The sequence below is a fragment of the Balaenoptera borealis genome, assembly GCF_965194805.1.
Source record: "Balaenoptera borealis genome assembly, chromosome: 17".
Lineage (NCBI taxonomy): Eukaryota > Metazoa > Chordata > Mammalia > Artiodactyla > Balaenopteridae > Balaenoptera > Balaenoptera borealis.
Window position 1 is genome coordinate 71,861,273 of NC_138876.1, and position 13,108 is coordinate 71,874,380.

At 37.6% G+C, this 13,108-nt stretch overlaps 1 protein-coding gene and 1 pseudogene across 2 annotated transcripts in view; one reads left to right on the plus strand and one right to left on the minus strand.

The window, feature by feature from the left end:
* The window catches only part of PDE7A (phosphodiesterase 7A), a 104,343-nt gene that overhangs the window by 35,264 nt on the left and 55,971 nt on the right, over positions 1–13,108 (plus strand). The window lies entirely within an intron of this gene.
* LOC309615365 (large ribosomal subunit protein eL39 pseudogene) lies at positions 8,234–11,699 on the minus strand (annotated as a pseudogene). The gene has a single exon. The product of its transcript is annotated as a large ribosomal subunit protein eL39 pseudogene (transcript).

Sequence of the window (13,108 nt, forward strand, 5' to 3'; positions counted from 1 at the left end):
GGCTATCTTTAAGAGTTGGCTATCCCATGGAGGGGCAAGTCTCCCCAGTCAGAAAGGTTTTTAAGATGTCAAAACAGCATTATATGCGGATAATAATGGTATAAAATTACATGCAGTGCGGGATGTCAGAAGAGTAACCCGTATTGTGTGGGGTGCACAGACTATTGGACACTTAGGAAGGTTAACCGCCGTCTGTGCCCGCCATGTCTGATCTCCAGAAGGGGTAGAATTGTGACTTAGACCCTGAATTACTTGGGCAAATTTCTGATTGTTACGTGCCTGCCTGTTTTTGATGCCACTGACTGAAAATGGACTATTACCATTGGGTAATGACTGACAAAAATTTGATAAGGGGAGCATTATGGTCAAGCTTTTACCATGAGCAAAAACAGTGAGTAAGTTAATGAGTTGTTTTTTTCTTTAATTCCATGGCTGTCTTACATTGGAACTTAGAGAACCTGGTAATTTAAATAGGAGCTAGGTTGATTAATGTCTGCTCTGTAGAGAGGGGAAAGCCATTTTATAGAATTTGATTTGAGTCTTTGATATGCCTGAATATATTAAAGCACTGGTTAGAGAGTGTTAAATGATTTTTAAAGGCTTATAAATTTTAGTTAATGACGCTTCCCTTGGACTGTGTTGGAGAATTGGGTAAGAACACCTCGGTGATGTTCCTGGATTATCTTCAAGCATACCTTAGCTGTCTACTTTCCCATTATCCAGCTGGAGGAAGCCAAGGCTTTTAGAATGTAACTTTTGTATCAAGACTCCATGATAGGAAGGGTAGACCTCAGATTTGAACCCATGATCGCATACGTGATCCAAAGTCTCTGCTCTCCTGGTTCAATTTTAAGAAGATAGTTGTTGGCATGAATTTCAAACTTAAGAGAATTCCAGACTTTGAGGAAAATTAGATGAAAATATTTTTCCTCTGTACTTTTAAAATTGTACTAAAATACGCCTAACATAAAATTTATTATTTTAACCATTTTTGGATGTACAAACCATCATTTCTCTCCATTTGCCCAGCTTTCTCACTGGCCGCACAGAAACTGTGTACCCATTAAACAGTAATTGCTAGTCCCTTCTTTCCCAGCCCCTGGAAACCTCTATTGTGCTTTTTTGTGTCTATGAAGAAAGTTTCTTTGTAATGAGAGAATTTGTTGATGTTAGATGATATAAAATAAGTTTTAAATTACTTTGTAGAGTGTTGATTATAAAGGCAATTCTTTTGAACAAAGAAGTACCATGTACTTCAATGTAAATTAAAAGTTATTTTTGCCCTTTTAATTCTTTGCCTGTTCTATTTTAAACAAAATATTATAATTACGTATAGGAAGTACAGAAGCCTTCGTGTTCTCATTTTATTAAATGTAAACAAATGGTGTTAATTGAAGAGAAAATAGTTCTTTTTTCTGAACCTTACCAAATTGCTTTTTATACATTGTTCCAGTTCGAGCTCGTTAAGGTAGCATTAGTCTTAATTGCCTTTGCAATTAAGTTCATCAAAATGGTAGCAAATTCAAAAGATGACAATCTTTTTGCTAGCCTGCATAAATTTGTATCATGTTCTCCTAGCTGATGGTTGTCAAATTGCACATGATTTGATTCAAGCTATTTTTTTATATGAGCACAGAATGTTGTTATTATTGCTCATTGTATTCCATTAGTAATAGTTACTGGGAGGTGCTCTATACGTTGTCCAGACCCTGGGCTTTGGGCTTTTTTTGTTCGATATACTCAGGAGGTTGTGAAAAACGCAGAGTTCAGGTTCACCCACTTTACTTTGACCTTGCAGTGAGAGCCAGCTTCAGTACTCTGCCTGCCTTTATGCATTTCTGCCTTTACTTAGTTTTTGCCTGAGTGTTCCTTATTTTATTACCAGCTCATGGATTCATTTCAGTAGGTATTTTCTGTATTTTCCAGCATTTTCAGTTGTTTTCAATGGTAGGGTCCATTCTCTAAACTAGTCTGCTGTTGGAAATGATCCTGTGATCAAATGACTCCTGTGATCTCAGAGACTTAAACCGAATCATTACAGCCACCAGGTAAATAATAGGAATAGGAACACAGGTTTTGTGTTGATTATTAGCTATAATTTATTCTTGGCTGCTTCTTCCAAATCAGTGTCTGTTACAGAACCGGATGGCAGAATTTTTAATATTATCTGCTATATCTTGCTTTCATTTTGTAAAGGAACTGAGGGAGCCTAGATTGGAGGAAGTGGCTGAACCAAAAGTTCCTTCTCTAGCCTAGGTCTGGAAGAAACTATTACAAGCCCTACAGGGGATGCAGTTTGAAATTTGTTGAGCGTTGGCCTTCTTGTCACTTGCTTTTTGTATTACAGTTAAAGCTGTTTCTAATTGGCTTTAATGTTACAGAGGTGTAAGAGGGAATGTTATTTATATTTATGTGTGAGAGAAAATAAACGCGTGGGGATGTGCTGTTTAGTTTGAATAGTTACCATTTGCGAGTTTTGGTCTTTTGCCCTCCCGGTCCTTTCCTGTTTGTAAGCCTGAAGATTTTGGTTTTAACCGTCTTATCTTCTCTCCTTGAGTAATCTTACCACACGGTCTTGAGTGCTTGGGAGGGGATTACTCCCAAATCCCTTCTTCAGCTCACCACAAGCCAGACTCCTGGATGGACATTTCCACTTAGTTGTCCCTGGGACACTGAGCCCGTTAGTCTCCTGAATCCTGTCACCTTTCTCTGTTCCTGTGGCCGCTACCCTAATCTCAGCCATCGTCTTATTCTGGATTAAGGCAGCAGCCTTCTTACAGAGCTCCTGAAGCCTGAAGTCTTCCACTGTATTAATCCATTCCATCCACTGGCACCCAAAGTATTTTTTCCAAAATATAATTTATGCATCACTCTCCTAAATAAAACCTTTCAGTGGGTTCCTTTTGTCCTTCGTACACAATTCAGACCTGTCAATATTGTTCCCAGTCCTTATTCTCTAGTCTCAATCCCTTACCACTCCCACCTTCACTTTACACTGTAACCTGTACTGAACTTCCTTTGTGGGTGGGAGGGAATAGATTTTGCTCCTCTTTTTGAAATTAAACTTTATTGAGGTATAATTTATACAATGTGATGAGTTTTAACAAATGTGTACACCTATGCAGCTACTATCCTAATCAAGATACTGTGCTCTTCAATCACCCCCAGAAGTTCCCTTGGGCTCCTGCCCCAGACCACCACTACTGATTCGTTTTGCTTGTTCTCGAACTTCATTATAAATGGAATCATACAAAATGTAGTCTTTTTTTCCTGATTTTTTTTTCACTTAGCACAGTGTTTTTTGAGGTTTATCCATGTCATTGCACATATCAGTAGTTTCATTTTATTGCTGAGCAGTATTCCATTGTATGGATATACCACAGTTTATTTATCCATTAATTAGTTGTTGGATGCATGTGTTGTTACCAGCTTTGACTATGGGCATACCTCATTTTATTGCACTTTGCAGGTATTGTGTTTTTTACAAACTGAAGATTTGTGGCAACCCTGCATTGTCAAATGATGGTTATCATTTTTTTTAAGCAATAAAGTATTTTTAAATTAAGGTATGTACATTGTTTTTTTGGACATAATGCTCTTACACACTGAAGAGACCACAGTATAGTGTAAACATAACTTTTATATGCACTGGGAAACCAAAAAATTCATGTGACTTGCTTTATTGTGACATTTGCTTTATTGCAGTGGTCTGGAACTGAACATTTACTATCTCTGAGGGATGCCTATATGAATGAAGCTATGAACATTCATGTTCAGGTCATTTTGGGGGACATATGTTTCATTTGCAGAGTTCTAATTGCTCCCCATCCCAACACTAGATATTGCCAGTCTTTTTAATTTTAGCTGTTCTTACTGGGTGTGTAGTGGTATCTTGTGGTTTTAATTTTCATTAAATTTAATTTTCATTTAATTTTCATTTCTCCAGTGATTAAACATGTTGAGCATCTTTTCGTGTGTGTATTAGCTATTTGTATATCTTCGTATATCCTCTTTTGTGACTTGTCTGTTCAAGTTTTTGTTGTTGTTGTTGTTGAAGTTTTTAGCCTATATTTTAAATTGAATTAGTTGTGATTAAGATATGAGTTGTCATTAATATATGTATAATATATTCTGGATCAAATCCTTGGTCAGACATTTATATTGCAAATATCTGAGTCTGTGGTTTGCATTTTCATATCTTAACACTGTCTTTGAAGAGATGTTTTTAATTATAATTAAGCATAGTTAACATTTTTTATGACTAGTGTTTTTGTATCTAGAAATCTTTACTTAACCCTAAATCATGAATATATTCTCGTACTTTTTCTTAGAGATTTTATTGTTTTAGCCTTTATGTTTAGATATAATGATCTGTGTTAATTTTTTGTATAGCATGAGATTGCACATTGAGATTTTTTTTTTCATAAGTTTATATAGTGCCATTTGTTGAAAAGATTACATTTTCCCTTGAATTACTTGGGCACCTTTGTCAAATATCGATTGACCACATAAATGTGGGTCTGTCTTTGAACTCTCTGTTGAGTTCTGATGCTCTACGTCTGCCTTTATGTAAAAACCACATTGTCTGTAGCTTTAAATTAAGTCTTGAAATCAGGTAGTGCAAGTCCTCCAATCTTCTTTTTTCTTTCCAAAACATTTCTGGCTATTCTAGATCTTTAGTGTTTCCGTACAGATTTTAGAATTTGCTTGTCAGTTTCTTTAAAAAAAAAAAAAATGCTGGAATTTTAATTGGGATTGTGTTGGATTTATAGATTAACTTGAGAAAAATTGGAAACAATATTGAGCCTTCCAATCCGTAAACATGTGTATTAGTTTCCTAGGGCTGCCAAAACAAAGTATTACAAACTGGATGGCTTATAGTACAGAAATTTATTTTCGTGGTTCTAGAAGCTAGAAGTCAGAAGTTAAGGTGTCAGCAGGGCCATGTTCTCTCTGAAGGCTCTTGGGGAGGAATCCTTCCTTGCCTCTTCTAGCTTCTTGTGGTTGCCGACCATCCTTGTTATTCCTTGGCTTGTAGGTGCATTACTCCAGTCTCTGCCTTTGTCTTCACATGGCCTTTACCTTTGTGTGGTTGTGTGTCTGTGTCCAGATTTCTCTCTTCTTATAAGGACGTGAGTTATATTGGATTTCAAGCCCACTCTAACCCAGTATACTGTTATCTTAAACTTGATTACATTTGCAAGGAACCAAGTAAAGTCACATTCATAGGTACTGGGCGTTATGACCTTGACAAATCTTTTGGGGAAAACACAATTCAGTCTTGTAACAACATGATATATTTCCCCATTTACTTAGGTCTTTAATTTCTCTCAAAAATATTTTATAATTTTCATTGTACAGATCTTGCTCATATTCTATTTGTCTTTAAGCATTCATGTTTGTGGATGCTATTAGAAGTAGTATTTTTTTAATTTCATTTTTCAATCGTTTTTTACGAGTATATAGACATGCAATTGATTTTTATATATCAAATTTGTGTCCTGTGATGTTGCTAAATTTTTATTAGTTCCAGAAATTCTTTTGTAGGGTTTTTATGATTTTCTATATAGATGATAATATTGTCTGCAAATAAAAGACAGTTTTTCTACTTTCTTTCCAATTTGTATGCTGTATGTTTCTTTTTCTTGCCTTAATGCATTGGCTCTGACTTTAAATACCATATTAAAGATGTAAAGCAGACATCCTTGTCTTTTTTGTGATCTTAGGGCAAAGGCATTTAATTTTTTATTTTTAAGTATGATGATGGCTGTAGGTTTTTTAATAGATGTTCTTTATCAGATGAGGGAGTTTCCTTTTATTCCTAGTTTAGTAAGAGTGTTTAGCATAAATGAGTTGAATTTTGTTCAGTGCCTTTTCTTTATCAGTTGAAATGATTATGTGATTTTTTTTTTAATTCTAATATGTTGAATTACATTTATTGTTTTTTTGAACAGAAAACCAATTTTGGATTCTTGGGATAATCTCCACTTAGTCATAATGCATTTCCTTTTTATATATTGTTGGATTTGATTTACTAATATTTTCTTATAGATCTTTGTGTCTATGTTTATGAGTGATTTGGTTTATGATTCCCTTTTGTAATGTCTTTGGTTTTGGTATCGGTTGTTTTTTTTAGTAATTTTATTGTGATGTATCTTGGTGTGGCTTTCTTTGTGTTTCTCCTATTTGGGGTTCATTGAGCTTCTCTGACATCTGGATTAATAGTTGTCATCAAATTTGGAAAATGTTTAGGTAATTTCTGTTGATCTCTTCTATAGCATTTAGTCTGCCATTAAGCCCAACTGCGAATTTTTAGTTTAGATGTTGTATTTTTTAGCTATAAGTGATCCTTTTTTGTTTGTTTGTTTCAATTTCTTTTTTCATAGTGTGCATGTTTTCTTTAAAACCTTTGGATATATTTACAATAACATTGTACAAGTCCTTAATCTACCAATTCCATCATCTTGTTCATTTCTGGGTTTTTATTGACTCCCCACCATCACCCCGTTTGGGGTCACATTTTCTTTATTCTCCTAATTTGTTATTTTTCACTTGTCATCTTTAAAAGAGTGTTGAGTTTTGATCTGGTAAGCAATTTAGTTACTTGTGGATCAGCCTGATCCTTTTAGGCATATTTTAAGCATTGTTAGTGTGGGTCCAGAACAATGCTGTCCAGTAGAACGTTCTGCATTGATGGGCTATATTTACCTTTCTCCTGTGCTATGGCATTTCTTGGGTCTCTGTGAAATGTCCCAGGTATTCTGTGAGAGCTCTTCACTGTGGTTGGTGGGGACCAAATGTTTCCCAACTCCCCTGTAGTTGTTCTTTTCCCAGCCTCATGGTATCTCATTCTACACATGGCTAGCTTAGTATTTAGCCAAAGACTCAAGGAGACCCATTTTCGGGCTTCTGGAGCCCGTTATCTTCACGGCTCTTCCTGTCTGGTACTCAGCCCTGTAAAATCCAAGTATTGTACCCTCCCTGAACTCCAGTCTCTGTGTCCTCAACTTTGTGAGACTTCTTGCTCTGCAGGGTTACTCTGCTCTGCTTTGGGGTTTGGTAACTACTTTCAAGAAACCTGGGCAATTATAGGTCTCACCTTGTTTGTTTTCTTCCCCCTTCTCTCAGGGATTAAAGTCCTATACTTCTTGTGTAACATCTGAAAGCAATGTTTCACATAGATAGCCTAGTTCTCTAGTTGTTCATGATGGGAGTGCTGGTCCACTACCAGTTGTCCTATCATTTATTGAACCTTGTTTATATTTTTATAAACAAGCCGTAATTTTACTTACCTCGGATTTTTGCACATACTGCTTTTTCTGTGCTTGGAACTCTTTCCCCCACCTCCTGTATGATAAACTCTTATGAAATCATTTAAGGGTCAGATTATGTGTCACTCTTTCCCAGTGGTCTTCCTAGCTACTACTGAATCCTGGGTTAAGTGTCATATTTGGCACTCATAGCATCTTACATTTGCTTGTAATTGTGGTTATTTGTTATGATTGTTTGTAGTTCCCACAAAAATCTGAGCTGTATGAAGGCAAGGACTGTGTCCATTTATGTTATATCCTTCATGCCCAACACAGTGGAGATCTCAAAATCTCTTTCTGCGTCTCCTTCTGTCCCTTGCAGTACTATATGTGGAGATGAAATAGTACTATTCAGTGTGCCTCAAGTATACTTCAGAAATTTTTTGTGCTTCTACTCTGATTGGTTTGGAGAGGGGAACAATTGTTGACAGTTGGCGTTTCCTTTTTAAATTTGACCAATCTCTGAGAGATTAGTATTTTTCTTCTTTAGTATTTATGTTATAAATATTTTGATATATATTTACCCACAAGTAGTGGTCAGTTCGTAGTATTATTTTTAGCGTGAAGTTTTTTTCCTTACCTACAAATAGTTCTCATTTAAAAATTATCTTTTGAGATAAATACCAGTAACCACTTAGATGTTAGTAACTTTGAGGAAATCAGTATGGCCAGGTCTGTGGGGTGTGGTGGGGGATGAATTTCCCATTGAAGAGCCTTTAATAACAGCTTTCTTAGAAAGGCTTCTTTGATTATGAAATCGAGTCAGGTATAGTATTGTGGGATCTTAGAACTGGCAGAGACCTTGAAGGTCATTTTTTCTAGCCTGCTCCACAACCCCCTTGACAGAGGCTAGTTTGAGGCAGCTCCTTTCAATTTGCATGGTTCTAACTGTAGAAAGTTCTAGAAAGTAATATTGAATCAAATTCTATTTTCCACAAACTTGTACCCATTGGTCTACTTCCACCTTTCATAATTTCACAGAATAAAGCTGAACTCCTTGGCTTATTTTATCTTATAGCAGTTTATATATTATCCTTATCTGCATTTAAAAATGTTATGTATGAATGCATCTTCCAGTGTAATATTGAGAACTGAATTCAGTCTTATAAATGTGGCCTGTATTGAGAACAGTGGAGTATCCTTGATTTGGATACTTATCTGACTCTCAGTGCTTCCTAAGATTGCCTTTACTTACTGTCTCTTATTAATTTAGAGTTTAAACATTCTGGCGTTTTGTTTTTTTTTAAGGAAACTTGTAAACTCCACTTCCACCGTTCCATATGCATGCAGTTTATTTTATATTAAAATTCATACTTCATTCTCTTTTTAAGTTATTTTGTAATTAAGCACGGTGGTTTATACTTTGTGTTTTATATGCAGATATGATATGCATTAATCCGATCTGCATCCCAATAAATAAACTGTGGAACAAGACAAAGTCAAATGTAGAGTTCTGTTAGCTACCTCTAGAATTCTTCCACTAGCTTGATATCCGGTACTTAAACTCTGGTTATGTTTGTTCAGTCAGCTAGGAGTCAGCCTAACATTGCTCTGTTTTGTTCTCAAGGATGCCTCCAGAGACTATGTGTGCAGCCTTGCTGAAATTAAAGTGTCCGGGTGTCTGTGACATTCTCTTGGTCTTATATACTAGCAGCCTAAGTCCAAACTCTACAGTTGTCAAATCTACACCACTGATTTTTTTTTTTTTTTCCTTCTGGAAATTGTGACCATTTCTACTTTTCCATAATTTTTTTTTCCGACAAAAGGTCTCACATATTTATTACTGAGCCAAAGCACTAGTGCAGAAGCACAAAGAGAAAAATCATTTTCCCAATAAAACACATCCAGCTGTTCAGATAGTAGTGATGTTCTCAGAGTGATATGGTAAGATGCAAGTGACCTTGACACAGCATAAATATGTGTGCCACTTCATACGTGAGGCTCCTTATAGACCCAGCTTGGTTCTTCTCCAGTGTCTTCTCTTGGAGCTGTACCTAATTTTATTACCGGTTTTCATTCGAATCCATTGGGGAATGGGACGATTCTGCTTTCGTTTCTTGGCCGGGAATCACTTGATCCTCAAAGTCTTGTGAGAAGACATGGCGAGGAGCAAATTCCCATAATTTTTTAAATACTGTGAACAGTCGTTCAATAAGCAAATCTCTGAGTTTTTTTAATAGCATGAAATGTAGTTTCCTGGACCAGAAGACTTGAATGTTTGTAAAAGGTCAGGGTGTTTTTATTATTGAATACTGCCTTCATACCAAGACTAATCACATGTTCATTGCCATTAATTACTATCCAACAGAAAACTTAATTCGGAACTCTAAATCAGTATGACACAAAGGTCTTAATTAAGTGGTAAAACTCCCATGTTACCATAGTTTTAAAATAATTTTTGTTACTTATCAAGGATTAATTTTTTGGTCAGTTTCATATCTCTTGAAATTCATAACATTTGAAAAATAATAAGCTCCGATATGTGGCTTTTAGTAAAAGAAATAAAAAACCCACCCTGATGTACTATTTGGTATTAAAATTGGCTGGAATTCAACATGATAAAAGCACATTTGGAAGGTTTAGACTACAGTATTCACATTTTTCTATTATAAACTTGGTTATAATTTCCAGCAGACACTGCATTTGTATAAAGCACTCTGGGATAGGCCTTTCTTGTCAACAGGATTCCAAAATTATAGACACTGATGTCAGTGCAGATGAGGTTAGCCTAATTTGGTCAAGAGAAGGACATGCTGAGTCTCTATATGGATAGCTGAAGGCTACTGCCAAGATTGACAGGTGTCCTGTGAGCGGCAAAGAGCCCCAGGGATAAAATTTGCGCTTGGATTACTTCCCTTACGACACAGTGATCAAAGCTGTACCTTTTCCTTCTATAGATCATGCTCCTAAAATAGTGAGATTTGCTTTTAATACCCTGACCGTTCAGATATTACTTTTATAAGCCCCAGAAAGGTAAAGAGTTTTATACTTTTTTCTTATAGTATTAAATTCTGTTTTCAAAAGCTTAGCTGTCTCCTATGCATTAATTTTTCTAGTAGAGTCAAGTGATTTTTTTTGTTGCTCTGTCATGTTTCACTAAGGCTTTGAGACAGGTGAGAAAAGTTATGTAAAAGAATACATTTGTTATGATTGTAAAAGAGGCAACTATTTCTTTATGGGATAATAAATTATTTTATATTTAGAAAGATTAATTTTAAGATAATCTTCTAAGAAATAGACATAATGTCGTAAAGGAGTGTTAATACAATTTGATAACAGCTTTTGTTTCTATTTTGTCTTATTGAAAATATTTTATTAAGAGAGGCCTTATATATTTTGTCAAGATAAATTAGTGATAAATATTTCATATCTCAGAATAGGAAAAAGTTTTTAAAGCCATTAGGTCCGTGCCATTAAGAAAGGTAAGTGTACTGTTTTAAGAAAAACTTGTATTGCCTGAGCTTTTTGTAAGATTTGAGTGATGTAAATGTGTCATCAGCAACGAAGGAGCTATGATTTTAGGCATAAACTTAGTAGCTATTTCTATTCAAATAGGAAATCGTCTGATCTGGAAGGACCGTGTCTTGATTATCTCTGTATTTCAGTGTCAGACATACGGTAGATATTGAAGGAGGAGCATGCTGGGGAACCCCTTGAAGGAGCCAGCCTGTTCACTGGTGTGAAAAATGACCTTAGCCCTACCAGGCCTCAGAAGAGGTTCCCAGGGCACTGGGCAAGCACGGCACACGTTGCCCTCATGAACCATGTGATTTCAGTTAAGCCCAGAGTTGGGGTGGAGCTGGAGGGGTTAGGTCATGATCATGGTTAGGTCTTAATTATTTAATTTGGACCTGGCTAAATGTTATTGAGAGCCTGCTATGAGTGCGGTATTCTTTTACAGATGTTATTAAGCTCCTGTGAAGGGAGGAAGGCAAGGCCCTTACAGGTGGTGATTCACCCAGGTTCACTCAGCTCTTGGCAGTACAGCTGGGAAATAAACCCAGGCTCTTGACTCCAAACCCAGTAGAGTTTTGAGATGGTGGGATAATCTCGACAGAAGTTCATTTAAATGAGAGAATTTTTAGGACTGCCTTTCTTTTTTTCCTGTGTGTCTCAGTTCTGATTCTTTCCCTCTTCCCTTGTTCAGTCCTTCACTTGTATGTATTTACTTCTTTTTGGCTCCGCCCTGCCGCATGTGGGATCTGGTTCCCCAACCAGGGGTCGAACCCGCGCCTCCTGCCATGGAAGCACGAAGTCTTAACCACTGGACCACCAAGGAAGTCCCAATCCTCCACTTTTAGACGAAAAGCAAGTTGAGATTCTTGACCTCACCGTTAACCAAAAAGGCATTTATCAAAATGTACCAAAAATAACAGTATCGTATTTGCTTCTTAGAACTCAACTTTTCGAGCAGCTGACTGGCTTGGAACTGTGAGGATAAGAAGTATTTCTGGGCTGAGCATCGAGGTAGTAGGCTTATCTGGAGTGTGCAGCCCAGGCTAGCGCGGCAGGTAATGAATGATGACCACCAGCAATTCTCCTGAGAGTGGAGCTGATTACATTTGGCTGCTCTGTCCTATTCCTGGTCATCCTTTGAGTTTGCTGGCTGGAACCTTACTGCCCAGAGAGTAATCCAAGACCCTGACAATCTCATGTCACACCTAGTTTCGTGACAGACTAAAAAAGTTATCTCCATTTGTGCAAGGATTAGCATTACAGCTTGTTAGTTCAGTAGAAAGAAGAGAGATATATATATGTAATGTATAAGGTGTAGTGGGAAATGTATGGCCGTATGTTATGTATAGCTTCAATTTAGAAAAATTGTGATGTGCATCTGTAATTTGAATTTATGCCTCATTTTGACAGGTGGAGAATTAACTTTAAAAAAAAAATAAACTCTTCCTACTGAGGATTGGATAATGAAAACAGCATTGGTATTTGAACTATTTGGGCTGTTTTCAAATATTTTAGAGCCGTCATGTGGGTACCGCCACTAGGCAGATGCCTTTGTCTCGCCGTGAACTGCAGCCCGTGACGTAGTCCCGTCGCATCCGGAGTGTTTCGCAGCCCGTCCACCTCTCCCCCCAACACAGGCCGTGAGCGCCTCTCCTGGGCCTCCGCTGTGGCCTCCTGACCGCCCCCCAGCCCCTACCCCAATGAACTGCACTTGACCAAAACCTGCTAAAGTCTCCAGCAGGGTGGGAGTAGCTTTTACGGTGCAGACGAAGCCCCTTCTTGGGGCCTCCGCTGTGGCGGTCCCACAGCCTGCACTCCAGCCTCCTCTGCTGTTCTTCCCGAATCTTCTGCTTGTCTTTGTTGCGCGTTGCCATGTCTGTGAGGACCATTCTTCCCATCCTCTTCGTGTTCTTGCCCTTTCAGTTCAGCTCAGGGACATTTCAGGGCCTCTGGGAAGAAGCCCCTGACCTCCTAACCGGGTCAGACCCGGGGCTTTGTTGGTGGTTCCTGTCACAGCTCCATCGTACTTGTTTCAGTTGCAGTTTTGTATTTATTTGCAGACTTTTTTTTTTTTTTTTAATGTATTTATTTATTTATTTTTGGCTGCATTGGGTCTTCGTTGATACACGCGGGCTTTCTCTAGTTGCGGTGAGCGGGGGGCTACTCTTCTTTGCGGTGCGCGGGCTTCTCATTGTGGTGGCTTCTCTTGTTGTGGAGCACGGGCTCTAGGTGCATGGACTTCAGTAGTTGTGGCACACGGGCTTCAGTAGTTGTGACTCGCAGGCTCTAGAGTGCAGGCTCAGTAGTTGTGGCGCACCGGCTTAGTTGCTCCGCGGCATGTG